This window comes from Desmodus rotundus, chromosome 11 (genome assembly GCF_022682495.2).
Source record: "Desmodus rotundus isolate HL8 chromosome 11, HLdesRot8A.1, whole genome shotgun sequence".
NCBI classification, from domain to species: Eukaryota; Metazoa; Chordata; class Mammalia; order Chiroptera; family Phyllostomidae; genus Desmodus; species Desmodus rotundus.
This window is the reverse complement of record NC_071397.1, coordinates 65,814,123-65,835,111: the sequence shown is the minus strand read 5'-3', so window position 1 is coordinate 65,835,111 and position 20,989 is coordinate 65,814,123. Positions and strand designations below refer to the sequence as shown.

Here is a 20,989-nt window from a genome sequence, read left to right as displayed (position 1 = left end):
CAGAGAATGGTCCCATGGAAAGGAACAGGCTCCACTGATCCACTCTTAAAGTCACTAGGGAAAGAATAAAAAGTTGCTGGTGGAATAGATAATAATGTGTGTGTGTGTGTGTGTGTGTAAAAGCTAAGAATATACTTAAAATAGTTTAAGTTGAAGTCAATGAATAAGCTATGTGGTTGCAAATTATCTAAGAATCTTTATATTCCCATGGCTTAAAACAAAGAAGCATACCACAAATATTTATTGGATAAACAAATGAATGAATGCTAATGAATGAATATCATAAACCAATTTTAGTGACTATACATTTACCTTTCTCTGGATAGAAAGCCCCTTCAAACTTACAAAAGGCTTTCAGAAACAACCTTAGCAACCTGCCCCTGCCACTGTGACTCAGAGATCAGAAGTCCCACCGACTGCAGAAACAGAGGCCAGAGTTAAATATAGGTGGCAAAATAAGGCCACACTACTCATGTCCTAGTTCGAAACCCTAACTTTGGCCTCGTACCCGTGGCCTGACCAGAGAAGTACCAAGGAGAGGAGATGGAGGCCTAATCTTATCATGCTTATTAATTATGCTATGCATCCCTCCCTCCCAAAGAAACCCTATCCCAGTTCCAAGATCAGTGTTAGAGACATTCTGAATCTTCCTTTAGCAAAGCAAAGGCCATGGTAATGGCCTAGGAAAGATCTTTCCCAACCATCAGATAAAAACAAGGTCTGCATTTAGAACATACAAGAATTTCACTCATTCAATATATAATCATCAAGCATCTTCTTCAATGAAATAGATTTGTCTATTTTATAATTAGGCCAACCTTCAACATTGCTGTAGCAGTGAACTTTACTTCCACTATCATGATTATCATATTGCAGTTGCTTAAAGATATTGAATGTAGAGGACTTGTAAAAGGCTTATAGTTCTAAAATTCTACACGTAAATAAGCACCAAGTCACATTTTTATTGAATGTTGGTGAGAAAGATGTCATTGTTATTTTAGTTGAAAATCTGGACTTCATTAATGCACTACCATCAGACTAGAATGAGAGTTCAGATTAATAAACAAATGTGTGTGTGTGTGTGTGTAACAGAGAGACAGATACAGAGAATAATGGGGATTTTCCCAGAAATTCCAGAATCACACACACTTAGAGGACATATGTATAGCCAGTGATTCTCAATTCCAGTTGCATATTTCCATACCTGAGTAACTTTTGAGGCTCCATTTTCCTACCCCACACTAATTGAACCAGTATCTTTGAGGGTGGGACCTGGCCTTGGGTAGTTTTTTAAACCTAGGCCTACTCTAAATTTCAGCCAAGGTTTAACAACTCCTGATTTGGTCTGACCTCTTTTCATATGGATACCAAACTAGAAACCATCCAGGGAGAAACTATTTATCTCAGGCCATTATGAAGCCTGGATTAGCCGTAGCTAGTGTGGCTCAGTGAATTGAGTGCCAGCCTATGACCCAAAAGTTCACAGGTTCAATTCCCTGTCAGGGCACATGCCCGGGTTGTGGGCCAGGTCCCCTGTTGGGGGTATGCAAGAGGCAACCAACTGATATTTCTCTATATCTTTTTCTGTCCTTTTCTCTCTCTCTCAAAATAAATAAATAAAAATCTTTAAATAGATAAATAAAGCCTGGTTAGAAACCACTTTATCTAACCTCAGATCAGAACAATTTCCATAACGATCCAGTACTAATATCTTTTGTTTAGTTTAGACTTGTTTGAACTTTTCCTTGATAATGTTAACAGAAGGAATCATGCTTCATACATTTTTCTGTCATATAGGCTTGAAAAAAGAAATAAACATGATGCGATGCAGTAATAAAAATTAAGCATGAATTTCCGACATTTCTCAGGATAGTTGACCTTGCCTTTCACCAAAAATACTTAGTTTTTGATTGTTGTGAAGAGTTTTTGAACCATTTATAACTTATCATTCTGTATAAATCAAGAAGACATCTCAAAACATTTTAGCATAGGTAGACCCATTATTAAAGTCATCATATCAAGGATATGTAACTCATTTCCTGAGAAACATTCTGAGAAAACAGCTCTGATAACATGAGCCCACAGTTAACAGTGCGGAAGATAGAGACAGTTAAACATTTTCTTGTTCTTTGACATCTATCTTTTCTGCATGTGTACATCTGTTGAACCTATCAAAGTCTAAAATATTTCAATTCAGTGTAAAATTGCAGTACCAATTGTTATACGGCGTGTATTTTACCCTGTAGAGAGATGGAAAAGCATATCTAAATGCATCATGCCTCTGCTCGGAAGTAATGCAAATCGTCTGTCCTGCCAGTGCCAGAAATAAATGAAAATGATAGCAGATAAAGGCTAGAAGTACTTTTCGCTTCTGCACTCCCACAAAATTCTGCAGGTAATGATCGTCCTCATGCATTGAACATCCCCTGGAGGCCAAACCTTCTACTCTGGGCAGAGGAACGTTGAAAGCACAGTTCCTGCCTTCAACTCATATTAATCAAAGGAAAAGAAACAAATACAGATTAAATTATTTGGGGATAAACATTTAAGAAAAAACTCCTAAGTGCAAAGATATTCTATGAATTATGAGCAGAACTATATACATTTACACATTTTTTCAGCCTATTACAGGTCTCCAATAAGGACTTATTTGCATAATTAGACTGTTGAACTGAGTGTCTGTGCTGTAAGAGGGTGTTATCTTATGTAAATTGTGTGTGATTTGTACTAATTGTCACCATAGTGCAAAGAATAGAGAAATTCATGTGTTTTAATGATCAGTTTGTGTAAAGACCTGAAAAAACATGCCCACAGCAAAACTACAAAGTAAAGAAGATCAGTGCGTTAGGAAAAACAGGCCAGATGGCCGACTATAATGAACAACATAATGTCCTTATGGAATTTACTACTACGCAGAGTACGAACTTCCACATTGTAAGCCCTAGAGTTTGAGTCTAGGAGGCGATCTCATTCTGGTTTGACTCACAGGGGCTGAAGTACCCCAACTAGGCTGCCAGTTCGTAAATGGGGATCATTCCACCCCTGTGTACAAAAATGCTGGTTTCCTGTGTCCTCCGCCCAGAGTGTCTCTGTGATTTGGCAGTCTCTGAGGGAGCTGACCAGTCAGCATGGACGACTGTGAGGGACAGAGTAGCATCCAGACCAAAAGGAAGGCTGAGGAATCTTCTGCAATCAAATAGGTGACCCTCCAGTTACCAGGAGGATGAAATCGTCTGGTCAACACTGACAACCTCTGATTTTCTCTTCTTCATTCTCAAAGCCAGGGGTGATCAAACCTCGTTCCACAGAACTCTAGGGTTCTGTGTAAGGATTAGTAAGTGGGAGATGGAGCCTCTTAAATATGAAAAACAAAAAAAAATTTAACTACTGCTCTCACCTTGCTATCCACCCCATTATAATATAATTTCAGCTTCTCTAATCTCATCCCAGGCCTATCTCCTTGTAATGACATTGCTTCCAGATTTCCTTAATGGAGCAGGTATTGGGAATCTCCAAACTCTTCAGTCACTCTTTGATTGGGAAAATCATTGGAGGGCTTATCATCTAGGGATAATCATGGATGTTTTATGAGTAGCTTTTACCTGTTTCATTCTCATCATATATAATAATTTCTCTTGTTTCAAAAATTATAAGGCAGAATTTTACTTTTTATTAATAGATCCTATTGTAGGTTATTCTAAACCTCTCCACTACAGGGAGATAAATAAAACTTCTTACATTTTTATGCACTATTGAGAGGAAAGTCTACATAAAGGATACATGAATGGGCAATCGTACATTCTTTTGTCTTAACTTTCATAACACCTTTATCCCATTTTTTTAAATCTTCACTGCTAGTATTCTAGAATGCCTATGCCATCCTCTGGCAGTCTCATACTCCTAATAAAATAATTAATTTTAAATAAGTACAAAAGGATTGTTCTAATAATTATAGCACTTGTCAATTTTCATGCAAAAGGACAAACACAGCCCTGGCTGGTGTGGCTCAGTGGATTGAGCACTGGCCTGTGAACCAATGGGCTGCCAATTTGATTCCCACGGCACATGCCTGGGTTGCAGGCCAGGTTCCCCGGTGCAGCGCATGTGAGAGGCAACCACACATTTATGTCTCTCCCCCTCTTTCTCCCTCCTTTCCCCTCTGTCTAAAAAATAAATAAAATCTTGAAAAAATAAAATTAAAATTAAATTTTAAAGAGCCATAGAGTTTTTTTTAAAGACAATGTTGCAGCAGATTCAAAAATTAACAAAATGAAAAAAATTAGCAAGTAAAATATCATACACCTGAAAATCACTTTTCCCCTTATACAGAAAAGAAGCATGGATAAAGAGGCAGAGCATAAGAATCTGTCCTTCCATCATATTTTTTATCTGGATCAAAATAAACAGTTCCACTTCTGCCTGTCCCTTAGAGTTAAGTAACAGGGGGAAAAAAAGAAATAATGACTATGTCCTGGTGGGATTTCTTATTTTGCTTGGAAGGCAACTGAATATTAAATCACGAATCACTAGTTGCCTGAAATATCTTTTAAAACCCTAATTGTAAAATAGCCTGTTCTCTGATTTTTAAAACAACAATTTATACTTGTTCTTGAAGTTCATTCTTACAGCAGGGTTCCCTTTCTCTCCATTTCGTTCCTTTCCTTTTCTTTATCTTTTATAATTTAAAAAATTTCCTAATAGATTAAAGACCCTGGAAAACTAGGGGATATTTATAACAGAACAACAGGTCTATAGAAACCCAAATTCAATTACCTCTCATATGAATACATCTTAGACAAATTTCAACTCATTTTTAAGGAAAAGGAGGTTAAGCCTGTTCAACAATTTTATTCAGACACAAAATTTGCATTGTCTGCTCTTCCATTTCCTAGCTTCTCTTCCTTCTAGATTCCTTCAGTCATAGTTCTATCATTCTCCCACTTGGAAAACATTATCTGGCCACAGCAACAGAGCCAGAAGCTGTCGTGAAATGTGTATCCCAGGGTCCCCCTGTTTGGCATGGTACACTCAGGGCCCTACCCCTTCATTACTTTCAGGCTCTCAGTGTATGTTCTTATTTTAGGCTACGCTAAGAAGTATTTCTCTTATTTTGGGTAATGTCGGTATGTAGCATAGGCTAAGATTTCATGCCTACCTTTGAACCCCTGAAGTTCTTTTCTCCCTTTTCAGGGAAATAGCCAATAACTAGGAATTAGTTTGGACTTGGTGTAACTATTGTTCAAAATAATCAGTCCGCATTAAATAAAATACCTTCAGCTGGTAATGATTTAAAGTATTGAATTTTTGTTTATCCTTTTCTAAGATCAAAGATTTCTAAAGAGAAATATAAACTATTTGAAAATGTGAAAGCAAAATAGCAAACATTATGTTTGTTCACATAACTCAAGTCTTACCTGAACATTCTCCATGTCATGCAGAACAGCTCCTCTGTAACTAAGTGTAAATTCTACACAATTGTGATCACAAACAAGTTTCCTATTTTTAACTTTCATTTTTTGACAGAATAATATATTTTCCCTTGTTTACTTAATCTTATAGATAAGTGATAACTTACTCGATTGTGAGAATAAACTTAAGCCTTTAAAAAGGTTTCAAAGTAGAAATGTCAATATCAATACAATTGAATACCTTCTGAACCCCTACTGTCCACATAGCATCCTGGTACAGAGACAAAGAAATATGACATTTCTTTGGATTCAATGTACTTTTAATTCAGAAAATAAAATATACAGGAAAAATAAAGATACAAGATGGTTTGTGTTCAAAAGTTATTGCAAGGGAATTATTCGTTTATTCAACAAATATTTTGTGAGTACCTACTATGTGCTAAACACTCTGCTGAATTCTGGGTGTTTAAAAAATGAGGGTATTTAAGAACAGAAATGGTCACTGTATTCTAGAAAGGTGAGGCTGGAAAGTTAGGTAGGGATTGGATGATGTAAATCCTTGATCTTTATTTGAAGACTTTTGAACAAGGGACTGACATGATCACTTGTGTATTTTCAAAGATCACTCTAAATGCCATGAGGAGAATATATGGGATGAAAACAAAATGTGAGATAGGAGGCAAAAGGAATAAGTTCCAGGCAATGTTCCAGGCAACAGGCAAGGTATTAAAGGTGCTGGTGCTGGTGCTGGTGACGGTAGCTGAGGAGAAGAGAGAAAAAGAGGATATAAAAAGAAAATGGACAAAGTAGACAGATTTGAAAATCATTTAGGAAATAAAATCAAAAGGATTTGGTGATCAGAGACTAAGGTTGAGAGGAAAAATAAGAATCTGAGTCCTTTTTAAAAGGTTGAAGACCTTTATTGGCTCATCCAACTGACAGCTGATGGAGCTGTTTGCAAACACAGGGAACACTGGAGGGGAACTGTGTTTGCGATGTAGGTTTGTGTGTCCAGTACGGACGAATTCATTTTGAGGAGACTTCAGGACATCCAAGTTGAGATGTGAACTATTTTGTTAGAAACAAAAAAAGTCTGAAATGAGAGAAGAAGAAGTTAACCTAAAGATAATACTTAAAGGTCGTCATCAAATGACAGCATCATACACCTTGGAGAGCTCTCTTATACAATGGGAAATAGGTTAGAGTTCTCTCACTATGAGTTAGAAACATGTGGAAATGTCATGGAGAGCAGGGCTGGGTCATGAAAAAAAGGTAGACTATAGATAAGAACAAAGAGAAGTGAATGAAATGGCAATTACACAATAAAAATATAAATAAACAAATTACAAAGATCTTTTTGGTTGCAAGTAACAGCGTTACCAACCCAAACTGGCTTAACCAAAAACAGAAAGAAAAAAAATCTATAAATTCACACAAAACAGAAAAGTTCAGGGTATTCCACCTGCAAAAAAGCTCTGTCTAGGGGTGAAACAACATGCTCAGAACCCAGTTTCTCTTTTTCTATTTCTCAGCTACTTCTTTGATGTTGATGTAATTTTGGCAAGTTGCCAGTAGTTCTTGAGGCTACATGTTCATATTACCATTTTCATAAAGAAAAGGGTTTTGGGGTTTTTTTGTGGAGATCTTTGACTTATTGAGGTCATACGCTCATCCCTAACATTTTAGGTAAAGACTGAGATACACAGATTACTCTAAACTTTTCACAGTGCACCTCTGGTGTGGAGATAAATCCTTCCACCAAACCACCTAGAGTGTTAGGAAGGGAGAGGGGAAATCTGGAAGAATCTATATTATAAAGAGTCTTAAATGCCTATATTATAGGGAGTTAAGGACCTTGGATTTAATCCAATAGACCAAAAGGAGCTCTTGTATTTTGAGCAGAAGAATTCAAAGAAATGTCTTAGGAAGTCGAGTCTTAACAATAGTATATACTGTAATGCTTAAGAAAAAAGAAAGAAAAATTTGTTGAAGAGTCTATAGCGATAGTCTAGAATATAGTGAAAGCCCAGACTGTGACTGAATGAGAAATGTTGATGAAAGGAAGACGGCAGTGAAATGATGGACTTGAATAGTATTTTGCAGAGAATCCAGAGGACTTAGAAAGATTAGAAGAATGAACTTGTGAGTGGGGCTTCAAACTCTACCACTGAGATTTTGCCTAATGTGATAGCTTTGGCATGGAGGCAAAGATGAGATCCTCTCTTTTACCATAATTCTGGACCCTTTTCTTCTAAACCTAGCTCTGAACTTGACTTTCCATTTCATTTTGTTTTAATTATTTGCCACCATCCTGTGATCCATTCTCTCCCAAAAGCACAACTTTCCTAGGAGTCCAAAGAAGGCAAGTTCCAACCTCTCTCACAATGAAGGCTGCCCTTGACCCCCCAGACTGAGAACTTGCAGAATGTATTGCAAAGTGAAAACACAGATATCACTAGAACCACTGCAGCAAAACTTACAAGTGGTTTTTGAACACTGTGTCAACCTGCAATGATTCTGTTAGCAAGCAACAGAAAGCCCAGTGGTTTAAGCAACTCCAGAGGAAGCAGTACATAGTGTTGGTTCCGCTGTTCATTGATAACAGGGGCCTCTACCTTGGTGTTTCTCGGAACTTTATGTTTACATCATGTTCACAAGATGACTGCTCTACTTCCAAGTATCACATCCTCATTCAAGGCAAGCAACTGTGTGGAAGGGAGAAGAGGAACAGGAATTTCTCTTTTTATTAGTAAAGAAAATGCCTGAATTTCTGACCCAGAAGTCAGGTGAAGTCATTCTGGACCATAAACTATAAGAAGGAACACTGGGAGAGTGAACATTTAATTTCCTGTCCTCTATTTGTGAGACATATCACAAAAGAAGAAAGTTGAGAATGATTTTTAAGTGGCCAAGGAGTAGTCTTCCATAAAAACCTACTGTTTTACAATATATGAAGGGGTACACCCCCAAACCGGAACTATCTTCTGGAGGGCAGGCCCCTTTCAGTACAGGCTTCCCCTGCTAGGTGAGTGCTCTAGGAATCCGTCTGTATCAGTTCACCAGCTGGCATCGTTGTGAATGGCAGAGTTCGGCTTCAGTGAATTTTTTTTTGAAGACTCTTTCAATGCGTTTGCCCATTTCCTGATGGGTAATTTACAAGCCCACCTGTCCACACCACACTGAGTGTTCAGCAGTTTTTGACCAAAAACAGCATGACCCCCATGCCCCACCCTCCCTATTCACTCCATCTCTCGCCCAAGCAACTTTTTTTTGTTTCCCTAGATGAAAAAAGTCCTCAAAGGAAAACATTTTTCCAATGTGGAAGAGTCGAAACAAAAAATGACAGAAGCACTAAAAGGCATCAAAATTGGCGAGTTCAAAAACTATTTTGAGCAGTGGAAAAAATGTCTTGATAGGTGTATTGCATCAAATGGAGAGTACTTTGAAAGTGATTGAACTTTAAACATGTAAGAATAAATACACAGTTTTTGATAAATAAATTCCAGATTTTGGGGGGGACCCCCTCATACTCGGAGCTTATATGTGCATGATACTCCTTTCATGTCTGACTGTGTGTTTATCTGTATATGTTGATTTCTCTACAATTTATGAGAATATTTACATGACTGATTACCAATTTTACAAATAATGTTTTATTCTTTTTCCATTAGCCATTAATAATGTCTGATTAACTTTTTCAGCAAAGATGCTATAACTTTGGTTTCTCTGAGTAGGTAACGCATATTGTCTAGAAAGGATAATATTTTTAGTTATGTCTGATCATCTTGGCAAGCATTACTCATGTGAAAAAAAATATAGCAAAAGTAGCAAATGATTCTGTGGGGATTTAGTAAAAATATCATATTTTATCTTTTACAGGGTGTGATAGAGTCTCAAAGATATATTTCCAAGAGATCTCATCAACCTCGACTTAGAAAGAAATTCAGCACCAAAATGTAGCACCTGCATATCAAAAATAAAATTAGTAATTGTACCGCTTGATGCAATGTTTGGAAAAAATAGTCAATTAAAGCGACGTGAATCCAACCAGAACTCTCTGCAGGCAGCAGCATCATGCAATTCTCACTGCACAATGACGTGAAATGTTAAATGACAACTGCTAAATCAGGGAGCAGCAAATCAGGCCAGCTTTAAATTTAGTAACACTGCTCGTTTGCTGAAAATAACCTTCTCCATAACAATTCTCTATGAATTTCAGGTAACCAATTACTTGTTTTTCTGTTCTGTTCAGATATAATCAAGTACCCAGAGGCTTCAGAGTCACCTTCCCTGCTCAATGGTGTTTCTGGTGTCCACCTAAGGAGTCTCCTTGTCCAGCCTTGGAACACTTGGAAGTTGAAAAGAGAATCCACTTCACATATTCTTCTTGAAAATTTCCATCGTGTATGTTCAGAGCTATCTGAATAAGCATAAGGATTTGAAGGTAAGTGAAGTTTGAAAGTAACGTAACTCACATTTTTGTGTAACTTAATTACATCAAGAGTGAATATTTAATATATTTTAATAATAGAAAGTAAAAGCAGTGACAGAATATAATAGCTAGCTATGTACAGTTTCACAACAAAAAGGGAAATAAAATACAGAGTTTAAAAGTTTTTATGTGCCATTTATATGTGTATACAGTCAAGGCACAATGGTGAGCTTGATATCTGATCATCAGTTTTACAGAAAATAGTATGACATAGTATTTTGGTCCTAAAATTTAAATTTGCATAAGAGTGACATGGGGGTAGGAGGAAGCCCTTAAAATGCTGATTCCCACACATATTTCACAAAGAGATTCACCAGGTCTGGGATGTGGCCCAGCAAGCTTCGTTTTTACAGTTACTCACCCCAAAGTGATCCTGATGGGTGGGTCTCAAGGTTTTGGGAAACAATGACTTATATTAAATGGATTTTATGTTGTTTCCTTCAGTCACAAGAATAAATAAGAAAGGTATGATTTTAGCACAAAGGTGCTAAATTAGTGCTTTCTTCTTGACCCCTTCGAATTGAACTCTCAATTCTCTGTAATATTCCATTTAAAGATTCAGTGTCTTGAGCTCATTCTCAGGTGTCCCTATTTCTCTTTCAGAGTGACAGCCCTGTCACTGCTCCCTTCAGCTGGCTCTGTGCTCTGTGTAGTGCTGTACTTTATGCAGATGTTATGGTTATTGATCTATTTCCAAGAAATAACTACATGATGAAAATAACGAGCTCTTACCAAGGTTGGCTAAGCATTTATATGTTTTTGAGGGGATTTTTTTTCTCTTTGTTTTTAAAACTCAGCCTTAGTATTTGAAATACATCATTAATGTATTAATGTAATATATCAGCCTTAGCTTGATACATAATTAGCTACTCTTTGCTTTACAAATAAAAATTTATAAGTCACATGATGTATTTATAACAGGTTACATGTATACTCATTATCACTTTTTTGTACTTCTGTTTTCTATATCTCATTTAGTAACTTCATTTTTATTATTTGCAGTTTTAACTTTATAAAATGTCTGCTTTTACAATCCCAGTAAAAGAAGTGATTAGGAGGTAATATCCAGATCTTAAATTGTGATGATTCCTTACAAGTACAACATAATACTACTTTTACAGTAAAAAGTAAGGTTTTTAATTAAACTCCTCTGATTGAATTTCAGGCTGATGGACATTTGCTTCTCTCCCGTCAGTCTTTGAGTGTATTTGTTCATATTTTGTAGAATTTGTTGTCCATAAAATATCAAAAGGTAAAAATAAACCTTTAATCAAAAAGAGGTGTTTTCTTATAGTGCCAGTTAGGTATACATATTAGCTATTAGTATTACACAAAGAAATGAATATAGTCATATATATATATATAATGAGTAATCAAAATTAGAGATTTGTGTAATTGGATTAACTGTAATAATAAATTTTCACATGCAGTTGTTGTCAGAATTATTCTTAATAGTAATATTGCCATTTATGATGATAAAACCCTAAAATATATAGTACACAAGACTGTAAAATCCTCAAGTATGTAGTACATAAGTTTTTGATTCAATGAAGTCTCCAAATTAGATTTAAGTTAGTACAAATCTGTATTATTTCAATTTCAGAAAAGCATAACATAGAAACTACTGCTCGGCTCCGTCTTTTTTGCTTTTCCTTTTTCATTTTTCTCACTTTGCAAAGGAGCAGGTGGGAAGACTGGAATTGGTTCCTCATGTGAGTCACGTTCACGACCATTGGTGTATTCATCTCAAATTGCAGCTCCCTAAAGAAAACTCAGTGTGGTTTCAGGGAACCTGCGTGAGGCAGCCTTCATACTCAGGGAGTAAAATATACAACAAAAGGATAAATTACAAAAACTTTATAGAATCCTAGAGGCATAGAAGCATAAGGTTTTAGAGCAGAAATGGACCTCTGAGATCTTCTAGTCTGGTCCTCTCGTATTTCTCCCAAACTTTCCATATAAAAGCTTGATACGAAGAGCAGTAAATAATCAATCTGGTCAGGTATGCCATATTAACAAGGAGAAACCAAGTGCTTTTTTCATAATGATTTCTTGGGTAAGGAAGATAGTAAGAAATTTTCCTCCAAGATGAAAGTTGAAGAAATGAAGAGAAAAACCTGAGTACTTATAAATGTAATTGAATTTAAAATTATTGATTATTTTAGTCATCTGTAGATTATCTTCCATGTCATTAATCAAGAAATGAAAACAAGAAGTTTAGGTATATTTCATGCTGGGTCAGCTCTATATGGAAATCTGATACTGAGAGGGAATTAGAGCTAAAAGTAAGTTTTAGTTTATGAACAGTAGAGCCATCTGGGAACATTCAGTAGAGGAGAAAGGAGACTTAAATATGTAAGAATCTCTGGGGAATATTAGTGTTATTATAAAGCAGTATTATAATACTTGTGAGATATCCTAAAAGATTAAAATGTGTTTGTTATTCTCAATTTAAGAATTTGGGAAGTCTTTACATTTTTTCAGTAAACATATAATTACCAATGTGGGGAAATGTTCATTATGCTGTAAGTGAAAACAAGTTATAAAACCATATTATGAATATGGTCCCATTTTTATTTAAAAAGCTACAGATACATAGAAAGAGAAACTGAAGTAATAGATACTAAAATAGTATTAATAATTATGCTCAATTGATGAAATTATGGTTTTTATTATATAATTCAGGGTCTGTAAAGCTTTTTCTAAAATATGTATTATTAATGTAATTTTAACATATTTTTAAGTGCTTGGAAAATATTGTTATCTGGTTAATTCACTTTTATAGAACTATCTGCAGTTTATGGCAGAACTAGATAGTTCTGCTACCAGATATTTAAAATAGCCTTAAAGCAAGCCCTTTCATCTTATAGTATTACACTGATGTGGATATGAGAGTAGTACTTACTATTAGATCAGAATGATTTTTAGATGTAATTCATTTGTGGAATATTGCAACAGAATAAATTTCTCAAGTTTCACTCTTTATTAAGCACTCATTAGAAATAGCGTCCCTTTCTTGTATTGGATAATACCAATGTGCTTTCAAGACTTTTCTAAATATAACAGTTATCTCCATTTGGAGGCCAATTTTGTATGTTTGGTTACATTAGTATTAATATGTCTTTGTTCTTTAAATCTCCAGCGCAACATACGGTTAGTGTCGCCATTATCACTACCAGCTGCGGGCGGCCTATGATTTTTGTTCCTTCTGTCTGAATCCAAAGTAATTAGCTGTTTAGTTTAATGACAATATTTGTTAATGGGTTTTTAGGGCCAAATTCTGCTGTTAGAGAGTGGGTGGTATATTTGAAGATTGAATCTGGCCCTTATGTTTTAAGCATAAGCTGTGTAATTTGATTTCAAAATGATGGTTTAGGGATTTGGGGGTAGGAAAACTAACTGTATTTATCTGAAGTTTCTCATTTTCAAGAAAAAGAAAATAAAAGTGACAATTTATGTAAATGAAAAAAAAACCCACTGAAAGTTCTCCAGTAGAGCTCTCCTACATGTATCATTCCCTAAATATTTGAAAGAAAACATGAAATAATACTTATCAAGCAGACAGTAGGTAAATTCTCCTAAGTAACAGGGCATACACTGAGTTCTTTCCGGAGCAATGAAGCATTTTTGATTACTGTATTTTTCCAGCTTTAGTGCAATATAATGGACATATAACTTTATATATGCTTAAGGTATACAATGTGATGATTTCATACATGTATATATTACAAAATTGCTGCCACAAAAAGATTAGTTAACACATTCATCACCTCACATAATTAAGAGAGTAGATTTTAAATGTTTTCACCACACACACATGTAGATGATCATTATATTTTTGAAGGACTCATTAAAGTAGGAAGAATTCTTGCCGGGGAATCACTGGGGTTCAAGGTCAGACTCGACTTTCCGTTACTGGCATGGCCTTGGGGAGATCTCTTTACCTCTCCCTGGGCATCAGTTTCTTCAGTCTATAAAAGGCCTTTGCACCGGATGATCACAGTGGGCCCCTCCGCCTCTGACACAGCTCTGACTTGCTTTAAAAGAGTACTATGAGGAAGGCACAGGAGGCAGGGAAGATGTAATGATATGAACTAAGGGAATAAAAAAATCATTAAGTCTACGAAAAGTACTTCACGGTACTTTGAAGCTATTTTGACCTTAAGAACTTTCTTCAATGACTTGTTTCTTTTATCCTGGAGAAGAAGAATATTTAGAGGGTTTTACAGAGAGAGACTATAGGATGCCCTATTAGAAATTTTCAAGTAGACCAACTTTGGCAAAACTTAAAAAAAAAAAGAAAGCCTCTTAGTAAAAGTTGAGGTATCCAACAAAGAATTAGATCATTAATCCACCATCATTACAGGGAAGAGTAGACACCAAGGGTTTTATGACCAGCCAAACATTGTTTCAAGGTATAAAAGTTTGAGACAAATATTCTGAACCTAGAGGAACTCAGAAAATGACGTTATTATGAGCCCTTCTTGAGACAACTATTAAAGGACAAACTCCATTAAACCAAGAGGTGACTGTGGAAACTACTGCAAAAGAACGACCAGTAATCATGAGCATTGAATGTATTTAACTCAAGCTGAATCTAAAATAAAATGTAGATCAGGGTGACAGAACAGAGCATGAAAGTATCATATCCCATAGCACAGAAGCAGCTAAAAAAAGTAGGCGGACACAAAAGAAAGAAGTTGGTGCCTATACTAAATTAGCTAGTTGCTTTATTCTCAGTATCTAGGAATGATTGGATATCTTTTAAACCTGTTAAATCAAGTCACCAAAGTATAAGCATATTTGAAAGTAGAAAACAGAGATACTAAGAAAGATCACGTATTGCCTAACATTAGGTGGTAAAGAATGGGGTAGGGGGAGGAAGAGGAAAATATATGCCTGTTTTTCTATCACAGACAGTAAGGACAGAGTAAATATTCCAAAGATGTAAAAGATAGAGGTTATTATATGAAGTTACAATTTATAAATTAAAAGAAAATGTACACCCTGTTAAATATTCTTAAAAGCTACATACAAATATTAAGCAAGGCAAACATCCATGTAATGACAGACTTTTCAAAACCTTTAGCAGAAAACAAAATATTATGACAAAACATCTCTCATATCTTTCATATTGGTAAACATAAATAAACCCTACATACCTTTAAAAGAAAATATTTTCAGGTTGGATCACATTGCAGAAATACAACCAAAACAAAGTCATTCAAAAGTTGAAAATGAAAGGGTAGGCAAAGGTGTACTAGACAAAGGCAACTAAAGAGATGAAGACTTGGGCAGCCTCCCCTTACCTGTGGGTGATACGTTGAAAACACCCAGTAGATGCCTGAATCCACGGATAGTATGGAACCCTATATATAAATGTTTTCTATACACACGTTTATGATAAAATATAATTTATTAATCAGGCACAGTAAGATATTAACAGCTATAATTAATAATAAAATAGAACCACAATAACAATTTACTGCAATAAAAGTTATGTGAATGAGCTCTCTCTGTCATGGAACTGAGACAGCCACGAAGTGACTAAGGGGCAGGCAGCACATCCAGTGTGGATGCGCTGGACAGAGGGGTGATTCACGTCTTGGGCAGGAGGGACTGGCACCGCTCAAGATTTTATTACACTACTTAGGGCCAGGCCCCATTTAAAACTCATGAACGGCTTATTTCTTGAATTTCGCATCTAATATTTTTGGACCAAGGTTGACTATAGGTAACTAAAACTGAAGAAGTGAAACTGGGGATAAAGGGGCCTACTGTAAAATCTTAATATCATAAAAGATGAGCATTAGGGCCAAAAAGCATTAACTGAGAGAAACCTTACAGTGAACGCTTGATGGGTATTATACATAATGAAGGCATACAATCATGAAGAAATAATACCTTTAACAGCTACCATAGGTGTTTGTTGAGCAAATGAATTTAACTTCTAAAAACATCCCAAGAATTGCCAATAGTCCATATTTTACATGCTGTCCTAAGTCTAGAATGTCATCTTCGGTGTTGATAATTATTTTCAAAAGAATTTCTATTTTAATGATAATTAAATATTAACCAAATATGAAGTACTTGATTAATGAAAAATTGTAATCAACAAAAAAGGGTTATAAGTTCTTTCTTTTTTTTTTTTTTGAAAAGAAAGCAGCTCCAGTAGGACCAGAAATAAAGGTATTGATCTCATATGATATGAAGTATAGCTAAAGTTTGATTGCCCCCATCCCAATAGTATTCTTTTTTTCTTATGGTACTCATAGTCTGTATTAGATGGCAGGGTCTAAATACTCTCTTTGACATTTCCCATATCCACAAATATAATGCAGTGTGTGCTGAGTAAAACATACATATTAAAATCTATAATATATATATAAGCATTATCAGTTTTTAATCTCCCCTAAGATAACATAATGGCTCTAGGCCAATGAAATACTAAAACTCAACCACATCTAAGTGTGTGTATGTAAATGTTTGTATGTAAACTATCTTCTTTCATTTTAGAGTTAAAACTTTCCAAACATCTTAAAGATTGCACTTATCATGTGATCCTATCATATGCATATACCTCTGTACCGACACACTGAGAAAGTTGTCTGGAAAGATGCTCAGATGACTTTTGACCGCTTTTCTCTGAACTTTTATGTACTGTAATTATGAGTATGTAATTTTTTAAAAACAACAAAGCAATTTATTTTAGGACATAATTCTTTTGAATCCTCAACAGCAATGGGGTTGATGGATCATCATTCCTGCCACCTCACTCAAAAACGCGCTGCGTCACATGCCGACAGGTATCCTTAACAGCAGGGCATAATTTCAGTTTTTGCAGTCAAGAGGTTTCTGCTGAGCAAAAATCCTTGTTCAATTTAGAAATGCAGATTATGATAATTTCCCTATCCTCCTCGCAGCAGGTTTCCTGCCTTCGTTTTGCAGAGCCCTGAGTTCAGTGCAAAACAACTAGGTGCAACTTCAGGTCCAGGTTAGCACATCCTTCCAGCGCAGTCCCATTAACTCGTGCAAAGCTGCTTAGCCTCCCAAGTGAAATGGAATGGAGTCAAATTGCTTTTCTAATGTAATACCTATTTATAACAAATGCAAAGAGGTTTATGATGGGAAACTTTGTAGAGCATAAAAATTATGAGGGGCAAAACCTATTTTTTCTGACCTAAAATAGGGAAGAAGTGTCATGTGTACCAGTACGTGACCCTCTTATTAAAATAAAGGGATAAAAATATTCAAAACTTCAAATTTAATACATTGGCCTTTATGATATGTTATTTCAGCAAACACATTTAAGTGAAGCTATTATACTTTATTGTAGCAATTTTTTCCTGAATAGCATAGTTTTTCGGGTTTACATAAATTTCCTCCATTTTAATTCCTTTCTCTCTACTAGGCCTCAAGCATGTAGGCCAAAATTTCCTTACTTTGTTTGAAAAAGTAGATTGCTCAAATATCATTTTTGGTCTGCTGCTATTAGAATAATCATCGACTCTATAGATATAACGAAATGATATAAACACATTACAATATGTAGGTCACTAAGACACTGGTCTTATCCTTTGAATAAGAAAAGTCTAGATGGAAGTTTCACCAAGTTGGTAAAAATTGAATAGATAAGGTCAGAGCCAGTATTTTACAACCACAGGTTGTCCGGTCTCCACACTCACACTTAGACAACCCACTCCAGTCTTCCATTAGCTGCTCTTCTTTCAGGAGTAAGGCACAAAAGCAGCACGCCACCACAACTGTGTTTGCATTGTGCCAAGTTTAGTGATTGATTTGGTTTTTATAATAGAGGAAGTAAATTGCCCAACAGGCCCAATACGAACTTCACAAACTACACTGGCTTGATGCTTGTTTTTAATGCATAGAACTGTGATTTCAGCTGAGAATCAGAGCTACACCCAGATACATCATAATCCACTGCAAACTTCATTTCTTTATTTACCCAACAAGTGGGTAGTTAGTAACCACCAAGTGCCAGGCTTTTCAAGGACTTTAGATGTATCCGTGAACAAAACATGGCATTCTTTGGGGACATGCAGGTGATAAATACTACTCACAAGTAAGGGAACTAGGTAGTCTCATAAGGTATGAACGCAAGAAAAATAGACTAAAGGCAAGACAAGGAGGGGACAATGTAATAGGAGGCGGGGGGGGGGGGGGGGGATAAGATATGGTGCCGTTTGTACCAGGTTATCTGGCAGATGTTTTGTTTTGTCTTCTTTTGCTTTTTATGTTCAGCCCAGTTGTCTTAAAATCAGAATATGTGGGTCAGACTTGGCGAGTGGGTCATTATTACATGACTGTTGCACAGATTTCCTGTTCTTACTAATAAGCTTCCACACAATGACATTCGTACTTGAGACACTGACCGTAGTTAGGTTTTCCCCAAGTTAAAGCAGCCCACGGCATGTGTTTACTGACTGCTAGCCTTAGGGTCCTCTGCCTGGTTTTGTTACACGTGGTCTAGCGACAAGTGCCCCCGAGTAATGCTGTGGAATTTCCAAAGAGGTCAAACAATGAAGAATTAAATTTATATTAAATTTAAATTTATTTCTGTTTTTCCTGATGGTTGGCAATTTATAGAGTAATTTTAAATTATTACAGTATCACTATTACCACATATTTGATGTGATATTAACCAATGCCAAATTAGTTACATTAACTTTTAGAATTAACCCGGATTTTGAAAATATCTACTTATGGACCTTTTAGATAACATTCTTATTTAATGCTTAGAAAAATGAGGACTGAACTCTAAATTTGAGTATATATTCTTAAAAAAATAACCTATTGTCATTTCTAATTTAGTTCATTTTGTGATGCCACTTTGAGAATTATTTTCATGTTGATAACCATATATCTCTCTAACTACCAATGATACAGAATCACAGCCTGTTTGTGCTGGAAGTGATCCCAGAAATTCCAACTGCCTTTATTTTACGGGTGTGAAAACTGAGTCCCAAAGAGAGTAATTTGTGCGGGTTAGATGGTGTATACAGGTCCAGGAAGCTAATTAGTAGTAAAATTAGGACAGGAACCCATTCTTTAAACTCCCGATCCATGTTTCTGGTATATCACTCTACCTGAGATTTTCCATTGATCATAATTAAAATGTTGTGTTTGTTTGTTTGTTTAATTAAGGACAGCTGACCATTCCTTTGTGTTGCACCAAGCAGTCTGGTTAGTGAGAATGCCTAATACCAGAATGGCTCACTTACTTGGTAACTTCTTCAGCACTAGCAGAAATGACTTTTTTTAAAAAATCAGAAGGATCTTTTGAGATTTATTTTCTTTGAAAAAAAGTGAAATTATTTATGAAGCCATGAAATATTCATCCTATTAATCAGTATATATAGCAAAAATTAAATATACCGTATTATTTTTAAATGAATTATGGAAGGAAAAAATACAAATAATAAAGTGCTGAGTTTATAAAACGGCTTCAGTAACATCCTGGCCCTGGGTTCCTCGGCGTCTTTAGGAAATGGTACAGTCATGTGAGAACTCTGTGAACCCTCACAAGGCAACATGAAGCAACTCGCTGGAAAATAATTTCACTAGATATAATAGGGCAGAGAGGCAATATATTCCAAACACAGAGAAAAATGTAAAAGACTATCTGCTAAGCCTGGGGAGTTTTGTAAGCAAAAATAAATAAATAAATAAATAAATATTGATTAATTTTCTAAGACAGTTTTTACTTAAAGCATTATAATACATCTTAAAATATTGTGCATTGCGTTCTTGTAAATGGATTCTACATTTGCCTGAAATGAAGGATAGATCTGTAGTTTCATATCATGATAAAACTGGACTTTCTCATTGCACAGAATAGAATTTTCATGTGTATTTCCAGGCATCTCATTTATTAAACCAATATAATTTCAATTTTAGGTACATTTAAAAAGTATGTATAATATTAGGTACATGGCTCTAAATGATTGATGAGGTTTGTTATGGAAAACACCTGTAAATACTCAGGGTCCAGAAGACTTAATGAGCACTTTGTGAACTTATGAAGGTTTTGTCTGGTAGTGAATGAAGAAAATGAACAATTCACTCAGTTTTTACTTCTGTTATTGTGCATGTGTAATTCCTGCAAGACTAAGAAGCTGAAAACTGGTTCTACTATTTCAATATCCATAGCACAACACAATTAAAGTCTTCTATAATCAGTAAAGCTAATTGAAAATTATATTTTAAAACTACATCTTACTCATATTTATGTGATGGCTAATTATTAGCATTCTTGCATTAGTCACTTTATAATATTTTTAGCAATAACAAAAATAAGATGTTTAAAAATAAAAAGCTAATATTTTTAAATTATCAATGGGGAAAAAACTTAAAATAACTGGTTTATGCTTATTTTTAATTGATTGAATTCATTTTTGTCTAAAGCCCTTAATAATGTCCGTGGAAATTTTTATCCCCTTTCTTTTCCTCTCCCTCCTCCCATGAATATTTATGTGATTTATAAGACAGCAACATTTTTTTGCATATTCCTTGCCCAAAGGAATGTGGGTTTTTTTCCCATTTTTAATCACTTCACAGATAAATTGTTCTCTGATAACCAAGAGAATTAATGAGCCAAACTTCCCTTTTATGTGAACTTATGTGGACCAAGAGTGTCTTAGTTTGCCTCTTGTGCTGAGTAAAATTGAACCGACCTTTACTTTTCATTGTCTTTTCATACATTAGGAAAATTGGTAAGAATAAAAGTAATGTGATTGGAAATATGGTTTGATAGACGGTATCAGGTACTATAACACCCAAATATTTATAAGCTGGAAATAGTGCCTTGGGCACCACATTTATGAGGACCAAGTATTTGCATTTACACATTTTTGTCTACAGTTTAGAATTCCATAGTAAATCACTCACTGGAAAACGTAGGATTGTTTTGGAAGCATTCTACTGACCGCTCTAAGGATAATAAAGAAATACTAAATGCAGTTTCCTCCTGCAACGGGCTTTTAATCTATTTGGGGAAGTAAAGCACCAAGGCATAGGCAGTGAGATAATGAAGAGTTAATAATGAATTGAAATCTCTACATGGATGAGC

The 20,989-nt window shown here is 35.4% G+C and overlaps 1 protein-coding gene across 5 annotated transcripts in view; it reads left to right on the top strand.

The window, feature by feature from the left end:
* HS3ST5 (heparan sulfate-glucosamine 3-sulfotransferase 5) overlaps positions 1-20,989 on the top strand; it is a 252,294-nt gene that overhangs the window by 95,271 nt on the left and 136,034 nt on the right. For all 5 annotated transcript variants that reach the window (XM_053914164.2, XM_045188692.2, XM_045188689.2 and 2 more), the window contains exon 2: positions 9,661-9,852. The gene's annotated coding sequence lies outside the window, so the exon portion shown is untranslated. The remainder of the gene's footprint in view (positions 1-9,660; positions 9,853-20,989) is intronic.